The 21,307-nt window shown below is 39.3% G+C and overlaps 1 protein-coding gene across 1 annotated transcript in view; it reads left to right on the forward strand.

Annotated features, from left to right (window-relative positions):
* The window catches only part of LOC122788078 (proto-oncogene c-Rel-like), a 1,849,952-nt gene that overhangs the window by 8,650 nt on the left and 1,819,995 nt on the right, over positions 1-21,307 (forward strand). The window lies entirely within an intron of this gene.

Raw genomic sequence — 21,307 nt, forward strand, 5'->3', positions numbered from 1 at the left:
CTCGTGGTCATAAGCCTAGGGTATACCTATGATTATTTCTTCCCAAATTTTCTTAAGCTCCATAATGACAGTTTTGGTGGAATATAAGTACATGCTAGCATACTCTCTCTTGCCAGTAGCCCCTTACTACCTCAAACCTACTATTGTTTTTTTCCTCCTCTGTTACTATATAAGACCCTCTGGCAGCTGGTATAATTACTTCCCTTTTCCTTTGTCCTTGATATTTCACTTAATATCCACACTGAAATCCTTTCTTTGTTAAATGCATGTGTTCATTGCTTTCTAAAATCTGTTTTCTGCAACACTGGTATTTGCACTGTGCATTTCTTAATATGATTCATTACTCTTTTTTTTATTTTTGTCTATACCTATAAGGCCATTTACATTTCAAGATAATGTGGATAGTATAGCCGTTATGATAAAAAGCTATTGTTCTCCACAATTCATCTTCTTACGGCTGTTCCCGTTAGGGGTCACCACAGCAGATCACCTGTTTCCATTTCTTCCTGTCCTCTGCATCTTGCTCTGTCACACCGACCACCTGCATGTCCTCTCTCACCACATCCATAAAACTTATCTTAGGCCTTCCTCTTTTCCTGTTACCTGGTAGCTTCATCCTTGGCATCTTTTTCCCAATATACTCAGCATCCCTCCTCAGCACATGTCCAAACCAACGTAATCGTGCCTCTCTGGCTTTGTCTCCAAACCTTCCAACCTGGGCTGACCCTCTAATATACTTATTCCTAATCCTGTCCGCCCTTGTCACACCCAGTGCAAATCTAACATCTTTAATTCTGCCACATCCAGCTCAAACTCCTGTCTTTTTGTCAATGCCACTGTCTCCAACTCATATAACATAGCTGGTCTCCCTACCCTCTTGTAGACCTTCCCTTTCACTCTTACAGGTACTCGTCTGTCACAAATTACTCCTGACACTCTTCTCCACCCACTCCATCCTGCCTGTACTTTCTTCTTCACCTCTCTTCCACACTCACCGTTACTCTGAACTATTGACCCCAAGTATTTAAACTCATCCACCTTCGTCACCTCTACTCCTAGCATCCTCACCATTCCTCTATCCTCCCTCTCATTCACACACATATATTCTGTCTTTGTCCTGCTGACCTTCATTCCTCTTTTCTCTAGAGCATATCTCCATCTCTGCAGGGTCTCCTCCACCTGTTCCCTACTCTCACTACAGATCACAATGTCATCTGCAAACATCGTAGTCCACGGGGACTTCTGTCTGATCTCATCTGTCAACCTGTCCATCACCATTGCAAATAAGAAAGGGCTCAGAGCTGATCCTTGATGTAACCCCACCTCCACCTTAAACGCATCCGTCATTCCCACCGCAGACCTCACCGCTGTCACACTACCCTCGTACATATCCTGTACCACTCTTACATACTTTTCTGACACTCCTGACTTCCTCATACAATACCACAACTCCTCTGTAGGCACCCTGTCATATGCTTTCTCTAAGTCTACAAAAATACAATGCAACTCCTTCCGACATTCTCTGTACTTCTCCATCAACACTCTCAGAGCAAAGATCACATCTGTAGTGCTCTTTCCTGGCATGAAACCATACTGCTGATCACTAATCATCATGTCCCTTCTTAACCTTGCTTCCACTACTCTTTCCCATAACTTCATGCTGTGACTGATCAGTTTAATCCCTCTGTAGTTACTACAGCTCTGCACATCACCCTTATTCGTAAAAATCGGTACCAAAACACTTTTTCTCCATTCCTCAGGCATCCTCTCACTTTCCGAGATTTCAGTAAACAATCTGGTTAAAAACTCCACTGCCATTTCACCTAAACACCTCCATGCTTCCACAGGTATGTCATCTGGGCCAACGGCCTTTCCATTCTTCATTCTCTTCATAGCTATCCTTACTTCCTCCTTGCTAATCCATTGTACTTCATGATTCACTATCCCTACATCATCCAGCCTTCTCTCCCTCTCATTCTCTTCATTCATCAACCCCTCAAAGTACTCTTTCCATCTGCTCAACACACTCTCCTCGCTTGTGAGTATGTTTCCCTCATTATCCTTTATCACCTTTACCTGCTGCAGATCTTTCCTAGCTCGGTCCCTCTGTCTAGCCAATTGGTACAGGTCCTTTTCTCCCTCCTTAGTGTCCAACCTTTCATACAACTCTTCATATGCCTTATCCTTAGCCTTCACCACCTCGCTGTTTGCCATGCACCTCATCTCCTTATACTCCTGTCTACTTTCTTCATCTCTCTGACAATCCCACTTCTTCTTTGCCAACCTCTTTCTCTGTATACTCTCCTGTACTTCCTCATTCCACCACCATGTCTCCTTGTCGTTTGTCCTCTGTCCAGATGGGATACCAAGCACCTTTCTAGCCGTCTCCCTTACTAGCTCTGCTGTAGTTACCCAGCTATTTGGTAACTCTTCACTGCCACCCAGTGCCTGCCTTAACTCATCCCTGAACTCCACCTCACAATTACCCTTTTTCAATTTCCACCATTTGATCCTTGGTGCTGCCCTCACACTCCTCCTCGTCTTCTTGATAACCAACGTCATCCTACAAACCATTATCCTATGCTGCCTAACTACACTTTTTCCAGTCACCACTTTACAGTCTCCAATCTCCTTCAAACTGGCCCTCCTACATAAGATATAATCCACCTGTGTGCATCTTCCTCCACTCTTGTATGTCACCCTATGCTCCTCCCTCTTGTTGAAATACGTATTCACCACAGCCATGTCCAACCTTTTCGCAAAATCCACTACCATCTGACTTTCTGCATTCTTTGTTTAACACCATACCTACCCATCACTTCCTCATCCCCCTCTGTTCCCTTTACCAACATGTCCATTGAAATCTGCTCCAGTCACCACTCTCTCACCCTTGAGTACAGTCATCACCACTTCATCCAATTCACTCCAAAATTTTTCTTTCTCATCCATTGCACACCCAACTTGTGGAGCATATGCACTAACAACATTCATAATTACACCATCAATTTCCAGCTTCATAAACATCACTCTATTCGACACTCTTTTCACCTCCAAAACACTCTCAGCATACTGTTCCTTCAGAATAACTCCTACGCCATTTCTCCTCCCATCCACACCATGATAAAACAATTTGAACCCACCTCCGATACACCTAGCCTTACTCCCCTTCCATCTGGTCTCTTGTACACACAATATACCAACCTTCCTTCTGTACATCATATCAGCTAGCTCTCTCCCTATACCAGTCATACTGCCAACATTCAAAGTTCCGACCCTCACTACCACAGTCCTAGCCTTTCTCCTCTCTTCCTGCCTTCGGCCATGTCTTCCGCCTCTTCTCCTCCTTCGGCCAACAGTAGCCCAATTTCCACCAGCACCCTGTAAGCTAATAGTACTGGTGGCGGTCGTTAACCCGGGCCTCGACCGATCCGGTATAAAAATGTTTCTTGGTGTCTGCATGAAATGTTTTGGTGAAGTTTTACGCCAGATGCCCTTCCTGATGCAACCCTCCCCATTTATGCAGGCTTGGGACTGGCACAAATAAATGCACTGGCTTGTGCATCCCCAGTGGCTGGGTTGTTCTCCCCTATTGTATATGACAATTTTATGCTGGTGAATGTCCGACTTTGTATGTCTATTGAATAGTATACATATATGAATTATTAGTATTATCAGCATTTATATTTTTAAGGAATTTTAATGAAATATTATTACTACATTTGATTAGATGTTATTATTGTCATATTTCCTTATTTCTTTATTTTCTTATATTTGTTACAAATTTGCATATATTTATATATTTTTTAAATACTTTTTAAACATTTATTGGTACGTTTTATAGGATTTTAATAGGCAATTACAGTATTTTATTAGGAAGGAAATATTAATTTATATATTTATTAATTAATTCATTTATTTATCAATTTATTGTATTCCGCATTTATAGAAAGAATTTCTGCTTACCATACAAAAAAACATACATACATACAAGGTTTTTATGAAGATAAATGTGATGAATTTATATGTATATAAAGTCGCTAACACTATATAATATTACCAGTTCTCATTAATTCTGTGTAAAGGAGCTAAGTTAAATTATTATATTTTATTCAATTTTAATATGTTATTTTATTTTGTTTAATATGTGAGTAGATCGCAATATATGCAGCGCTATTAAATAAGCGTACATGTACCCTTAAGAAGCTGTGATTTTTTTTTGGCGCCAAATAAGTTATTTAAACTGTTTGTAGAGTATGGCGTCTTAGTTCTGAAGAAGACCAGTTGTTATGGTTGAAAGCGCTTAAAGTGTTATTGGTTTTTTACTGTTGTCATTGTCAGTTCGTCCTTGTGTCCCAATAAATTGGAATTGTATTTGGTATTGTGGCACTTATTGGTGGATCAGGAGGCATTTGCTGCAGTTCTAGTTTACGTGGATTTTGTTATTCTGTTGTTGACCATGGATACGGAAAACACCGGTGCATCTACTCCACTTGTGGGCTCGGATGAAACAGACAATGATGTGACAAGCAATATTACTCACCTTAAAGACAAATTAGCAGGACTCAAAGGAGAACTTAACAGGTTAGTTCTCCTGGTCAACAAATTATTGAGCAGCGAAAACCCTTCATAATGTTTCTAAAATGCAAGATATTCCTATAGCACAGACAAATGGTAAAACTACAGATCTGTGCAGTTCTATGACAAGTGTTAAAGCTATGGGAAAACAACGTGGAACAGCTTATGATTCTAAATCGGTCAAAACCAATAGTAATAATGTGGCTGAAAGCGATGGTGAAGTACTTAATGACAGTTTGGACATACCTAACGGCCAGGGGGGCAGTAATAAGAGTCAATACAATACACTTGACATTACTGAACCTTTTTCTAGTAGTAAAATCAATTTGTCCGACTTCACTTTTGATTTTTCTTTATACGATGTGGATACAGAAGCTAGAAGAACAGGCACTAAACCAAAACGGACAGCTCCAACAAAAACTTATTCAGCTGTTACAGGAAATTTTACGCAACGAAACAAAGGTACTGTTACACAATCAAACTGTCCTGAAGTTCAATCAGAACAGTCTGGATTGAATTCTAAGGAGAAACAATTTAATCAATTTTTGACTTTTAATTATAATATGGACAGTATGAAAAGTATTGTTAACTTGAAATCACAGACAACAGATGAGACTGGTAATTTAAAAAGTATGATTTATTCGTTAGGAAAGAAATTAAAGAATATTAATGGATTAAACATTGATAACATGTATTTATCTAAATGTGTAGAAAGTAAGCTTGTTCCTATGGGGTTGAGTTTTTTTTAAACAACCCATGGGATTGGATTTGACTAGTGATGGTAAAAATGAATTTAACACGTTTTTTTATGAATGTGGTTACATTCGTAATATGCGTTTATTAATTAAATACAGTGATGAAAAATTAAGTAACTTAATTCAGGAAGCAGAAAAACTTAATACCAGGATAGTCAATGACTTATTATATACAGAATGGGAGAAATTATATAATAAGCAATTCCTGGAAGCTGATAAATGGATTACTAAATTATGTCAAAGAAAATCTATTAAAATGTAAAGAGATAGGGAACAATATAACAAAAGTACAGCATATCTTTGGCCTGATTTTAGAAAAAGTAAAGTACAAGGGTACACAAATAATAATCAAAATTATTGGGGCTCTAATGAGGGAATGGAGTATTATGGGAGACAGGATTTTCAGAAAGATACAATGGACACAACTCAACCATATTGGAACACAAATCAGAGGAAACAGATTTACAAAAGAAAGGGATACAATCAGAATTATTGGAAGTAGAATTGTCCCCCAGCCCCTATATTAAGAATATATGTAATGGAAATGAACATGCATTTGAAAATGAAATACAAGAAAATGTAGTTAACAATAATATAAATGACGAAGAAAAGGATAAAGAAATAGTAATTACAGGAAATATTTATACTTATAATAATTTTAACATTTTTAATTATTCAAATGTTTCAATAAAATGTGCACACTTTGATTTATTTGCGAAGGGTATGAAATTTATCCCTAACCCAAAATGTAATGTGACAGAATTAATAATAGATTTTAAAAAATATATAAGGAAGATTAATTTGGCAACATTTTTTAATGATTCATTAAAAGCTGATAATACTTCTAGCACTTATAAGCCCACTAAACAGTTAAATAAGCCAGCACCTTTATTCCACCTAATCATCCTACAATAGATATGTTTGAGAAAATAATCATAAGAGAAATTTATCAAGAAAGTGACAATTTAAAACTGATTACCAATAGTAGTAATTTATCCCATGATGAAAAGAGCTTACTTAAAGAAATAAAAAAAATATTATAATACTAGAGTAATGAAACCAGACAAAGGGGGGGGGGTATAGTGCTTTATGACAGTATGCAATATACTAAAAAATCTATGATATTTTATACTTTTCTGGAAATTATGAAACTATATCATTGAATGAGTTACATATAGCCTATCAGCGAATAGACTCTTATTTAGAGGAGTATTTAATTGATGGAAGAATTACACAAGAAATATATGATTACATTAAAGTGATATAGACCGATTGTATCAGGAAGTAATTCCAAAACATTTCCTCTTGGTAAATATATAGATACTAAATTAAAATTCTTGTATACGGTCATAAACCATATGGTTAAAGATTCATGTTTTTTTTTAAATAATTATCCTGTTGGCAATTTGAATAATAGTATCATATTTGTAACTATTGATGTCATCGACTTGTTTTCCTGCATCCCAAAACAGGAAGGCTTAGAGGCCTTCAACAACAGTATTATTAGATACAGTAATTTTGAATGGGATGAAATTTGTTTATTAGTTGAAATGTCTATAGTCTTGGATAATAACTTTATTTATTTTGAAGGAGAATATTTCAAGCAAAGCAGGGGGGTGTCTATGGGGGCATCTTGCGCCCCCTTATATGCCAACCTGGTTATGCTCAACTGGGAGAATACGCAATTATTCCCTAGTAAGTTTTTTCAGTACGTAAAGTACTATTCAAGATTTCTGGATGATATTTACATATTGTGGGAAGCAGACTATGACACTTTACAACAGTTTATTAATTTTCTTAATACAAGCAGTGAATATTTGAAATTTACTTATTCACATAGTAATATAGGATTACCCTACCTAGATACCTATATTTTTCAACAAGAGGGACAAATACAATCAAAAATATACAGAAAAAGCACGTTTTCTAATAATTACTTAGCATATACTAGTTGTCACCCTCCCAAAGTAAAATAAAATGTATTTAAGGGTCAATGCATTCGTGCTGCGCGAATGGTATCTAATTTTGAGAATATGAGAAATTAATTGGATTTTATTAAAAACCTATTTAAACAAAGAGGTTATCCCATCAAAATGATGGATGAAGTAGTTGTAGTGGAATATAAAATATAAACCATTATTAGGAGCTGGCAGTACACTTTTTAAATGTACAGATGATATCATGGTTAAAAATGGAAATATTAATAGTATACCACCTTCTTTTCAAAGAGCTTGTGTATTACAGTACAATTTAGGTGTAGATAACATTAAATGGATGATGTATACATACATTTTGGTATGTTATAACTAGTGACGTTGGTTTAGTTAAAATTTTGGGTACTAAACCCAAATTTATATATAAAATGGGAAAGACTATGAAGTCTTTGGTTGAACAAAGATACAATGAATCAAAGAAAGATTATAAAAGTAGTAATAATAGAAGTAGAAAATGTGGGTTTTGCAATCAATGTAAGTATATGTCGCAAGAAAGCAAAATAAGGCTTCAGAATAGGCATAAATCTTTTATAAGATTTAGACTTGGCAAATGTAACACAAGAATGGTGTTATATTTGGCAAAATGTGATAAATGTCCAAGTTTTTATGTAGGAAAGACAGAGAGATGTCTTAAAAAGCTAATATATGATCATATTTACAGCATCAAAACAAAAGACAAAACCAACTCACTATACAGACATGTTGAAATTAAAGGTGGTGAACATCAATTTAGATTTAGTATTCTTGATATTCTAGAAACGGACCCTAGAGGTGGAGACGTTAAAAGCTTATTAAGTTATAAAGAAGTATGGTGGCAAATATTTTTAGATGCCACCACTGCACCAGGCTTGAATGATTTTATATCAGTTAAACTATTGTTATTTATATAATATAATTATAAGAATTTTAACCATGAATATTTTATTTATGTCTGTCGAATAGTATACATACATGAATTATTAGTATTATCAGCATTTATATTTTTAAGGAATTTTAATGAAATATTATTAATACATTTGATTAGATGTTATTATTGTCATTTCCTTATTTCTTTATTTTCTTATATTTGTTACACATTTGCATATATTTTTAAATATTTTTTAAACATTTATTTGTACTTTTTATAGGATTTTAATAGGCAATTACAGTATTTTATTAGGAAGGAAATATTAATTTATATATATTTATTAATTCATTCATTTATTTATCAATTTATTGTATTCGGCATTTATAGAAGGAATTTCTGCTTACCATACAAAAAAAACATACATACATACAAGTTTTTTATGAAGATAAATGTGATGAATTTATATGTATATAAAGTCACTAACCCTATATAATATTACCAGTTCTCATTAATTCTGTGTAAAGGAGCTAAGTTAAATTATTATATTTTATTAAATTTTAATATGTTATTTTATTTTGTTTAATATATGAATAGATCGCAATATATGCAGCGCTATTTAATAAGCGTACATGTAGCTTTAAGAAGCTGTGATTTTTTTTTTTTGGCGCCAAATAAGTTACTTAAACTGTTTGTAGAGTATGGCGCCTTAGTTCTGAAGAAGACCAGTTGCTATGGTTGAAAGCGCTTAACTTTCTGTATGTTATTGTTTTTTTACTGTTGTCGTTGTCAGTTCGTCCTTATGTCCCAATAAATTGGAATTATATTTGGTATTGTGGCACTTATTGGTGGATCCGGAGGCATTTGCTGCAGTTCTAGTTTACGTGGATTTTGTTATTCGAATGTCCAACTTTTGCGTTAAATGCATACATAAATGCTTGGCAGTCTGGTCGTTTATACAGTTGTTTCTTTTTGTATGTACCTGTAAGGCCATTTATGTTCCAAGATAATATGGATGGTATAGCCATTATGATAAAATCTGTTGTTCCCACCTAGTTGTTTGTGCATTTCCAACTTTTGTGTTACGTGCACACACTGTTTGGCAGCTGACCTTTTATACAGCTGTTGCATCTCATCTTCATTTGAACCTGTCACAGTTTTCAAGACTTTGTTTTAATGAAAACCTTGAAACAAAAAAAAAAAAAACTAAATACATTTTTAGAACACCCTATCCCATATTAAATTAGAGCAAACACATAAAACTATGTATTTCTTCAAAAATTAAGTTTAACCCTCTAGATAGGAACAGTTGGCCCAAATCGACAGATACACCCACAAACATTACCTAACCTAAAATTAAGGTTATCCATGCTAAAGTGCATGCTGTATCATATATCCTACTTACACTGATTGCTGTCTGTTCTTTTCTTATCTCTTTTCTCTCCCAGATGTGGAAAACAGCTTGTATCATCATCATCTTCTTTTGGCTGTTCCCATTGGGGGTCACCACAGCAGATAATCTGTTTCCATTTCTTCTTGTCCTCTGCATCTTGCTGTGTCACACCAACCACCTGCATGTCCTCTCTCACCACATCCATAAACCTTATCTTAGGCCGCCTTCTCCTGTTACCTGGTAGCTTCATCCTTAGCATCTTTTTCCCCAATATACTCAGTATCCCCTCTCAGCACATGTCCAAACCAATGTAATCTTGCCTCTCTGGCTTTGTCTCCAAACCTTCCAACCTGGGCTGACCCTCTAATATACGTATTCCTAATCCTGTCCACCCTCGTCACATTCAGTGCAAATCTTAACATCTTTAACTCTGCCACATCCAGTTCTAACTCCTGCCTTTTTGTCAATGCCACTGTCTCCAACCCATGTAACATAGCTGGTCTCACTACCCTCTTGTAGACCTTCCCTTTCACTCTTACTGGTACTCGTCTGTCACAAATCACTCCTAACACTCTTCTCCATCCTGCCTGTACTCTCTTCTTCACCTCTCTTCCACACTCACCATTACTCTGAACTATTGATCTCAAGTATTTAATCTCCTCCACCTTTGCCACCTCTATTCTTTGCATCCTCACCATTCCTGTATCCTCCCTCTCATTCACACACATATATTCTGTCTTAGTCCTGCTGACCTCCATTCCTCTTCTCTCTAGAGCGTACCGCCATCTCTCCAGGGTCTCCTCCACCTGTTCCCTACTCTCACTACAGATCACAATGTCATCTGCAAACGCATTAGTCCACGGGGACTCCTGTCTGATCTCGTCTGTCAACCTGTTCATCACTATTGCAAATAAGAAAGGGCTCAGAACTGATCCTTGATGTAATTCCACCTTAAACGCATCCATCACTCCCACCTCAGACTTCACCGCTGTCACACTACCCTCGTACATATCCTGTACCACTCTTTCATACTTCTCAGACACTCCCGACTTCCTCATACAATACTATAACTCCTCTCTAGGCACCCTGTCATATGCTTTCTCTATGTCTGCAAAAACACAATGCAACTCCTTCTGACCTTCTCTGTATTTCTCCATCAACACTCTCAGAGCAAACATCACATCTGTAGTGCTCTTTCCTTGCATGAAACCATACTGCTGATCACTAATCATCACGTCCCTTCTTAACCTAGCTTCCACTACTCTTTCCCATAACCTCATGCTGTGACTGATTAATCCGTCTGTAGTTACTACAGCTCTGCACATCACCCTTATTCTTAAAAATCGGTACCTAGCTTCCACTACTCTTTCCCATAACGTCATGCTGTGACTGATTAATCCGTCTGTAATTACTACAGCTCTGCACATCACCCTTATTCTTAAAAATCGGTACCAAAACACTTTTTCTCCATTCCTCAGGCATCCTCTCACTTTCCAAGATTTCATTAAACAATCTGGTTAGAAACTCCACTGCCATTTCACCTAAACACCTCCATGCTTCCACAGATATGTCGTCTGGACCAACAGCCTTTCCATTATTCATCCTCTTCATAGCTATCCTTACTTCCTCCTTGCTAATCCATTGCACTTCGTGATTCACTATCCCCACATCATCCAACCTTCTCTCCCTCTCATTCTCTTCATTCATCAACCCCTCAAAGTACTCTTTCCATCTGCTCAACACACTCTCCTCGCTTGTGAGTATGTTTCCCTCATTATCCTTTATCACCTTTACCTGCAGCACATCTTTCCTTGCTTGGTCTCTCTGTCTAGCCAGTTGGTACAGGTCCTTTTCTCCCTCCTTAGTGTCCAGCCTTTCATACAACTCTTCATATGCCTTATCCTTAGCCTTCGCCACCTGTCTCTTTGCCATGCACCTGATCTCCTTATACTCCTGTCTACTTTCTTCATCTCTCTGACAGTCCCACTACTTCTTTGCCAACCTCTTTCTCTGTATACTCTCCTGTACTTCCTCATTCCACCACCATGTCTCCTTGTCGTCCTTCCTCTGTTCAGATGTCATACCAAGCACCTTTCTAGCTGTCTCCCTTACTAGCTCTGCTGTTAGTTATCCAGCTATTTGGTAACTCTTCATTGCCACCCAGTGCCTGTCTTAACTCTTCCCTGAACTCCACCTCACAATTACCCTTTTTCAATTGCCACCATTTGATCCTTGGTTCTGCCCTTACACTCCTCTTCTTCTTCTTGATCACCAACATCATCCTACAAACCACCATCCTATGCTGCCTAACTACACTTTCCCTGGTCACCACTTTATAGTCTCCAATCTCCTACAAACTGGCCCTCCTACATAAGATATAATCCTCATGTGTGCATCTTCCTCCACTCTTGTATGTCACCCTATGCTCCTCCCTCTTGTTAAAATACGTATTCACCACAGTCATGTCCAAAATCCACTACTGACTGACCTGCATTCCTTTGCTTAACACCATACCTACCCATCACGTCCTCATCCCCTCTGTTCCCTTCACCAACATGCCTATTGAAATCTGCTCCAATCACCACTCTGTCACCCTTGGGTACAGTCATCACCACTTCATCCAACTCGCTCCAAAATTTTTCTTTCTTATCCATCGCACACCCAACTTGTGGAGCATATGCACTAAAAACATTCATCATTACACCATCAATTTCCAGCTTCATAAACATCACTCTATCCGACACTCTTTTCACCTCCAAAACACTCTTAGCATACTGTTCTTTCAGGATAACTCCTACGCCATTTCTCCTCCCATCCACACCATGATAAAACAATTTGAACCCACCTCCGATACACCTAGTCTTACTCCCCTTCCATCTGGTCTCTTGCACACACAATATACCAACCTTCCTTTTATCCATCATATCGGCTAGCTCTCTCCCTATACCAGTCATACTGCCGACATTCAAAGTTCCGACCCTCACTACCACAGTCCTAGCCTTTTTCCTCTCTTCTTGCCTTCGGCCATGCCTTCCCCCTCTTCTCCTCCTTTGGCCAACAGTAGCCCAATTTCCACCAGAACCCTGTTGGCTAACAGTACTGGTGGCGGTCGTTGTTAACCCAGGCCTCGACCGATCAAAACAGTAACTTTTAGCCCTGAGAAAAAGTACACTGGCTGTCTTTAAAGTACATTTTGCAGTGTTCTGTTAAATGCAGTGAAGTATTAAGGCTGCTATCTTTTATTCACTTTCCATAATTCCAAATTATATTTTTCATCAAACTGCTTGCCATTGTATATTTAAATATTGCATTTTCTTTAACAAAGAATGCTCAGAACTCTCAAGATTAATTGCTAGCACCTGCAGACAGTTTATCTACATGTAAAAGTAGTTAACAATGAATGTATGTCATTTTCACTCAGAATAGAATGTAAAACTGCCTTCAGCTGCAGAATTCTTGACTCCTGCTGAGCATTTGCTAATGGAAAAGAAGCAAGGTGATATCTTTGCTTTCATCATTTTGTCTTACTTTTTCTTTCAAGACTGTTTGTTTATGTGATGCCCCTGCTCTGGCCCAGTAATCAAGGAGTGTCAATACTCACCACTAGCACCAGTGAGAGACATACACATTGGGAGGATAAGTACACACACACAGTAAAGTACAATTTCCCTTGAGCACACAGAGATCACAATCAGTCTAGGACTGGTTTCTCCCTCTTTCTCCAGATCCCCAATAAGACTCCCCACTGGCACAGCTGTGGGTGCAAGATCTCAGCTGAGTGGCCAAGCCAAAACCTCCAGCACCCTCTCTGTCCAACCAGTGCTTCATATCCCTGCCCAAGTAGCTGACACACACACTTTGAGGTTTGATTTACACACACACACACTCGGGGAAGGCTGGCACAGGTTTATTAGCTATGCCCCCTTCTGCCCAGACTAAGGTAACACCAGCTGCCACCAGCCACTATCTATCAACTACTTTTAAGGCCCTTACCAAAGGGTGCCCAATCTTACTGTGTAATGTTACCATTATCCAAATGGTAAGTGTGACCAAGACTTTCAAGGCTATTTAGGAGTGGTCTGTACAGTGTCACCAAATACATATGCAAATACTCTGAGAGTTTAAATATCTGTAAACAAACCAGCCACAACTGAAAGGTTTAAATATATTTAATAATAAAAGAACAAGACAATACTCGAACAACACAGTAACTACAGAGTTCAGAATCACAGGAAATATTTTAAAACAACATTGCAGGACAGTCTTCGATAAATACAGAAAACATCTAAACTAATCTGTACTATATTCCTATCTATATCTAAAAGATACCATACCCTAAATAACTTACTTGCAGAGCAAGGCAAATATAGTGTTGATGATGAGTAGACGTTTCTAGTTCCAAGACAAGATACAAATTGCATAGTCTTTGATTGAGTTCCCAAATTACTGCTGGGTTAGCCTGGATGACATCACTTTTTGTTACCTGCCTTCAGTTCCCAGGCTAACAGAAACTTCATAAAATTTAAAATTTCTCTGTGAAAAATACATATCTCTCACATGTTTGCTCAGAACTGGAAGTCGTAAAACAATTAAATACTTTTACATTTTAGACCTAGTAATTACTTCTCTCTAAGACAATAGAAAGAAACTTCTAGCTCTAGGCACTGTCTGCTTGCTGCCCTGAAACTACTTTTTATAGCACATTGTACACAGTTAATTTCAAAGTTTTGCAAGTTAACTCTGTATGTTCCAGCTTCTGCTATTAAAATGGGTCTATATTATAATATCGAACGGAACGAATGTCAAATGGCCGAAATATCGAAAGACGTTCAAATAACTTGGTTTTAGCCCCCCCACACCTCCCGCTAATTGTATATACCAACTCCGAGACCGCACTACAGTGAGGAAAGGGTAAAATTCCCAATCTTCACTGCACCCCAATCCCACAAACCAGAACTCTATGAATGGCACTTTCGATATTTCGGCCGTAACGACATTTGTTCCGTTCGATATTATAATATAGACCCAGTAAAACATACATTTGCACAGGTATATAGTTCCATATACATTTCTGTCCTTTTCCAGTAGGCTACACTGGTTACATTCTTGAAGCTCAGTACATAACATACAGTTCAACACACACTTCTGCACCAGTAGTTTAATGTCCACATAAATTACAGTTGTGTACACTTGCCATAAATGTAGATGTTCGAGTGTATTCACTGTTGCAATCATTACATTTGGGTAATCTGCTGGCAGGTTGCCCTCAGTCAGCCTGATTAACAAAGTCTTGGGTCCTGCGTTGGTTGCTGTCCCTTCTTCCATGACGTCAGGTAATCAGGGGTATAAAACATGCAGCCGATGCCATTACTTCAGTTTTTCTTGCCCCAGATGTCAGGTGCCCCCCAAATGGGGAGCAAATAAAATTCAAAACACAAAAAAATATACCTCCAGCCAAAAGCAAATACACCAAAAAGGCTTTTAAGCATAGTAAAAGAAAGTAGAGGTATAGTAAGAGAAAAACAGGGGGCTGGAGGGAGGGTAACCAGGACTGCAACAGTGAATACACTCTAACATCTACATTTATGGTAAGTGTACACAACTGTACTATGTTCTTCGTGTTTCACTGTTGCAGTCATTACATTTGGGTAGATTCCCAAAGCTATGGTTGGGAGGATGGATTTATAGATCATTAGGACCAGCTATAAGGCCCTGCAAGACAACAGTGGCAAAGCCAGCTCTGGATTTAGAGAAAATTGGTAAATGATAATGCTTGGTGAAAGTATGTACTGAACTCCAGGTAGCAGCTTCTAGAATATCCCTGGTAGGAACACCTCTGAGAAAGGCTGCAGATGTAGATGCAGCCCTGGTGGAATGAGATCTGATCCCCTGGGGGATAGGTTTTCCGTGCTGTTTATAGCATAAATGAATGCAATGGCTTATCCATTTAGAAATGGTTTGTTTTGAAATAGCCTTGCCCTCTGCCCCAGCAGCAAATGCCACTAGCAATTGTTCAGATTTTCTTCGAAATTTAGTTCTGTCCAAGTAGAATCTAAGTTGTCTGTGCACGTCTAAGGAATGCAGAATCCGTTCCCCTTTGTTCTGTGGATTGGGATAGAAGGTTGGCAAATGAATGGACTGGTTAAGAGCCACACTGGAAACCACCTTGGGCATGAAGGATGGATTGGTCCTCTGAGATACCCTGTCCGCATGAAAGATGATGAAAGGCTCCACTGCCATAAGGGTCTGTAATTCAGATATCCTTCTAGCTGAAGTGATTGCTAATAGGAAGGCTGTTTTCCAAGAAAGAAATTTTTAAGTCTGCAGTAGCAGCTGGCTCGAAAGGAGATGAAGTGAGCTTTTCCAAAACAAAGTTAAGGTCCCAGGCAGGGGTAGGGAGCTCTCCTGGGTGGTCTCAAGTTCTTTGCCCCTCTGAGATACTGCTTAAGCAGGGGATGAGAAAAGAGAGGTGGTTCTGTGTTATAGTGAGCTGAAATAGCTGAAGCATGGATTTTGAGAGGAAAAAGACAGGCCCTTGTGAAGCATCTCAGTTAAGTATTGCAAAATCTGAGGTAAATTGGGCGCTGCTGTACTCATCCCTAAAGATTGGTTCCAGGCACAGAATCTTTTCCATTTATCAGCATAAGATTTTCTAGTACTAGGTTTTCTCACCTCCAAGATGACATCCATCACAGGTTTGCTGAGGGAAGCTAATGGTGTATTTAAGTGATTAGCCAAGCTGCAAGGTTCAATGTTGGGAGCTGAGGGTGCAGAATTTGGTTCTCCTGCTGAGACAGCAAGGAAGGTGTCTGAGGCAGGTGCCATGGAGATATTTGTGACACACTGCGCAGGAGTGGGTACCAGTGTTGGCGTGGCCATTCTGGAGCAATCAAAATAATTTTTCGTTTGTCCCATTGACTTTTAGCAGAACTTTGGAGAGCAGAAGCAGAGGGGAAAAGGCGTAGGTTTTTCCAGCTGAAGGACAGAGCATCCACTTTCTAGGCTTTTTTGTGAGGAGTCCTTGTGCAAAATTTGTCCCAACTGGTAGTTCTGGGGGGGGGGTAAATAGATCTATGTCTGGGCTCCCCCATTTGCTTGTCAACATGTTGAAAATCCATGGTTCCAGTTTCCATTCGTGTGAGTTCATGAGATTTCTGCTTAGTTAGTCTGCCAGTGTATTCATTTGTCCTGGCAGGAATTGAGCTTGTAGTTGCACTTGGTTGCTCAAGGATGTGTTCCACAATGCTATGGCTAGTCTGCAGAGGGGGTAGGAATGTGTACCCCCCTGCTTGTTTATGTACCACATAACCGTGGTGTTGTCCGTCTTTACCATTAGTTGTCCTGGATGAATGTATTCCTTGAAGGCTGTCAGAGCATTCTGTACAGCTAACATTTCTTTTTGATTGATATGTAGGTGCATTTGATTTAGGTTCCATTTGCCCTGAATGCACTTCCCTGCCAGGTGAGCCCCCCATGTATAGTCTGATGCGTCTGTAGTTAAGAGTTTGGGCGGCAGGGGGTAGTGTTAATGGCAGTCTCTCTTTTCGGTGGCAGGCCTCTGCCCACTATAGGAACTCCAGGCATAGGCAAGGTATGATAGAAGTCATTGTTTCCAGGCTGTTACAATGTTGAATCCATAGACTTTTTAAGTACCACTGAAGTTTCCTCATATGCAATCTTGCATATGGAATTAGAAGAATGCAGGAGGCCGTGAACCCCAAGGCCTGCAGTATTTGTCTTGCAGATAGCAGGGTTTTTGTGGCCACTTGTTTTGAAGTAAGTTACCAAATTAATTTGCTTTCCTGGCATGAGGAAAGCCATCTGGGCAGTTGTATTCAAGCTTGCACCCAGGAATGTAATCTGTTGAGAGGGTATCAGTTGTGATTTCTTGTCATTTATGGTGTACCCTAGACAAGTTAGAACCCTTTTTACAAACGCCAGATGATTTAGAAGTATGGCCTGGTTTTCTGCCTGAATTAGGCAATTGTCCAGGTATGGATATATTTGAATATTTCTTTGCCTGCAAGTTGCAATTACTGGAGCCAGGCACTTTGTGAATACCCTGAGCGCAGTAGACAAGCCAAAGGGCAGTGCAGAGAACTGATAATGCAAGTAGCCTGCTTTGAAGCGTAGGTATCTTTTGCAAGTTTCCCTGATTGGGATATGCAGGTAAGCTTCTTTTAAATCTAGAGTTGCCAACCAGGCACCTTTGCCTAGCTTAGGAAGTAACTGATGAAGAGTCAGCATCTTGAATTTTGGAATGTCCAGAAAGGTGTTTAGAGTAGACAGGCCCAGAATTGGACGCCATGATTTGTCTTTTCTGGGTACCAGGAAAAGCCTGGAATAGAAACCTTGTCCCTTTTCCTCTTCTGGTACCAGTTGAATAGCCCCCATGTTTAAGAGGGAAAGTACTTGTTTCTAAGCCTCTGCCCACTGATTTGGGGGCAGGTCTGGCCACCCGTTTGGTGTTGGCAATTTGTGGAAATGAAATCTGTATCCCTGGAACACTGTATTCAAATCCCATTTGTCCTGAGTTATGAGTTCCCAGTTTTTTGCATGAAGAGCAATCTTTCCCCCCAAAGGGGCGGCTAAAAGGTAAGTGCTTGGTAATTTTAAAGGAAAGTCGGTGCTTGCGTATTATCGCAACCAGATTTTTAACGGCAATAGCGGTTGCTTCACAATCATTAAATATGCTAGTTAATGTTGTAAAACTGTTGTAGAATGAACAGTGTGTTTTCTTTACTTATATCAACAAAATGTAAAAAACAGTGTTCATGTTTCTTTCAGCACTTTACCGCAAGCATATTTATTATTTCAAGTCCGCCTGCTGCACGTTCCTTTGCTTGCCCATAAAAAAGACTGCTTCCCACCACCTTTTACTATCAACATCATTATCTTAGTAATGAAATCAATGATCGCTGAAGTAGTATGTGCTTTTGTCAGAACATGCCACCTTCACAAATCTAAAACATCAGTCTTACCAAGTTTTTCATAGAAAAATGACCACTGAATCAGCTGTCAACATCATCCACCCTCACGATTTAAAAGCATTAATAATTCAATGATTCTTTTCAAGACCGATTAAAACATTGTTAAAATAAAAAGTTTACGAAAGCCACATTTTTTGTCTCTGTGTTTTCCTTATCTGAACTTATCCTTACCTAAACTAGCTGCAGTGTTTTGAACATCTGATAGGAAGCAAAGACAATCGAGGAGATTTTCAAGTAGAAAAAATGGCAGTGCTGCAAAATCATTTTGACATTCTTCATTCGAGTTTTTTTTTTTTTTTTTTTTTGGATTACCCTCTCTATTGTAATTGATTCCCAAAGTGAGACTATCATTGGGAATGAAAGGAAGTTAGCAGATTCAAAAGATTTTGCAGTACTGCCATTGTTTCTACTTGAAAATCCTCTCGATTGTCTTTGCTTCCTATCGAATGTTCTGATGTAGGTAAAAGGGCAGAGACACTGCAGCTAGTTTCTCCAGTCAAGCTACCGCAGTCGGTGAAGAAGCGGCAGTGGAAGAAAATGGTGACTACTTTCCCAAGCCCTCTGTTTACAGCCCAGCCTTCCATTAAAACTTAAAATTGTCTGACCTTACTTGTAAAACACAAATTAGACAGACCTTACAGGGCAAACCCAAACATCCATTCTTCAATTTTACGTCAGTTATCGCAGCATGAAAATCTGGTTGCGATAATACGCAAGTACCGGAAAGTCATTGAAACTGTTTACCATAGGGGGGGTGTCTTGTTATTTCCAGATTTGGAAATGGAGGCCCCCCATTGCTTAGTTCTGAGAGTCCCTTGGGACTGAAACCTGGTGCTTTTGGTGTGTCTGGGTTTGGCTTGAGTGGATCTGGAAGGAGCTGGAAAGGACCAATTCTTAGTAGGCCAATGCCTACTAAATCTTGGAGGTTGCACTTTTAAGAAATCTTTTACAGTTTGCATAGATTAGTTCTTCCATCTTTTTTAGAACGTCTTCAGCCTTATTGCCAAACAGGCAGTCCTGATTTAAAGGAGCATCCAACAATTTTGCTTTAACGTGATCAGGCAGAGATTGCTCCTTAAGCCTAGCATGCCTTCTAAGCACAGACCCAGTAACAGCAGCCCTGCAAGAAGCCTCTAAAGAATCAAAACCACATTGCAAGGTATGTTTTCCAACTTGTTCAGCAGAATGCAATAAATTTATTTTCTACACAGTAAGAAATCAACATCAGTTTCTGTTTAAGCAGTCCAATAATATGCTGTTGATATTTTAACATATGAAATTGGCAGTTTAAAGCCCTGATTGCCAAGGTTGCAGAAGTATAAACCTTTTTACCCCATCTATCCAGCGCCCTGGAGTCTCTATCAGAAGGGGTAGGATTTTTAGCAGTAGAAGCCTTAATGCCCTTGGGCCCCTGAGAAATGGTTTCTTGATCCGCAACAGGATTTTTGAAAAGGAACTTGTGGGACTCAGGAACCCTGAAGTATCTGTCAGTTTTACTAGGAGCCGGAGGCAGGGAATCAGGGGCCGTACTGGATTCCGAAACTACATCATCAACAATGTCTAGTACAGGAAGTATAGCCAAAGGCCTATGCTGAGGTAGAAGAAGGAAATCCCTAAGCCTCTTTTTAGATTCAGAAAATTCCTGACTTTCCCAGTGGAAATGCTCCCTTAAGGTATGTACAAGAGGTATAGCCAAAGGCCTATGCCGAGATAGAAGGAAATCCCTAAGCCTCTTTTTAGATTCAGAAAATTCCTGACTTTTCCAGTGGAAATGCTCCCTTAAGGTATGTAAAGTTTCCCCAAAAGCAAAGTCCTCGGGGGGGGGGGCGCAGAGGGAATGGAATCCTCTGCATCAGAATCCTCATAAGTAGGTATGGACAAATTCAGGTCATTGGAAGAATTGGAGGAAACAGAGTCCTGATCAGAAGATTCATAGTCAAGCTCAGCCCTAGGCCTCTTAGAAGGGGGGGGGGGGTTGACTACCCTTGAGTAGAGTAATAAGATCTTCAGTCATTTTGATCATTTGTTTTTTAGGCATAGGGGCCTGAACATGTGGCCTGGGCATCGTTTTTTTTTACATAGATTGAGATTTAGACATTAGTATAGAAGGTGGAGTCGGTTTAATATGCAAGTCTGTTTTCCCGAATACACCCTCAGAAGCTGGTGCCTGCACAGCGGCTTCGGACCCATCCAAGGTAGAGACATCCACGGGTTCCATAGGTGAAGCATCTCGCGGCATACCGGACTCCTAATGGGACTCAGTAGAGGCCTGCGAGTCAGAAGTAGCGGGTATCAGGGGCTGCGAAAGTGCCTGAGTACCGGCGAACTGGCAGCTGGCTTAGGAGAAGCGTCGTCGGCAGTTTTGGACTTTGTGTCTGTCTTTTTCTTTGCGTTTTTTTTTTAATTCCGGTAGTCGGATGGCTAACCAACATCATTTCTGGATAATTAAACCGAGAACCAAAATATTTAGAGGCAAAAATGTACCAACAACTGATAGTGCGCTGATTAAATAAAGCACAAAACCGACAGCAAGGTACGTCGTGGTTAGGGCCTATGCAAGGAATACAGTACAAGTGAAAATCTTTATGAGGTATTTGCTTTCTACAAGTAATGCAATTATTAACTTTTATTGACATCGGTAAGGAGCAAGAAATAGTTTCCCCAACGGGATATTTAGCTTTAAGTTGAAGACTTTGGTTCTGAAACTCGAAAACGAAAATTTCAGGAGTCGGCCGACCGACACATGCGAACTGCTT

Source organism: Protopterus annectens, chromosome 1.part2, assembly GCF_019279795.1.
Source record: "Protopterus annectens isolate FY-2018-M chromosome 1.part2, PAN1.0, whole genome shotgun sequence".
In the NCBI taxonomy this organism is placed as follows: Eukaryota; Metazoa; Chordata; order Ceratodontiformes; family Protopteridae; genus Protopterus; species Protopterus annectens.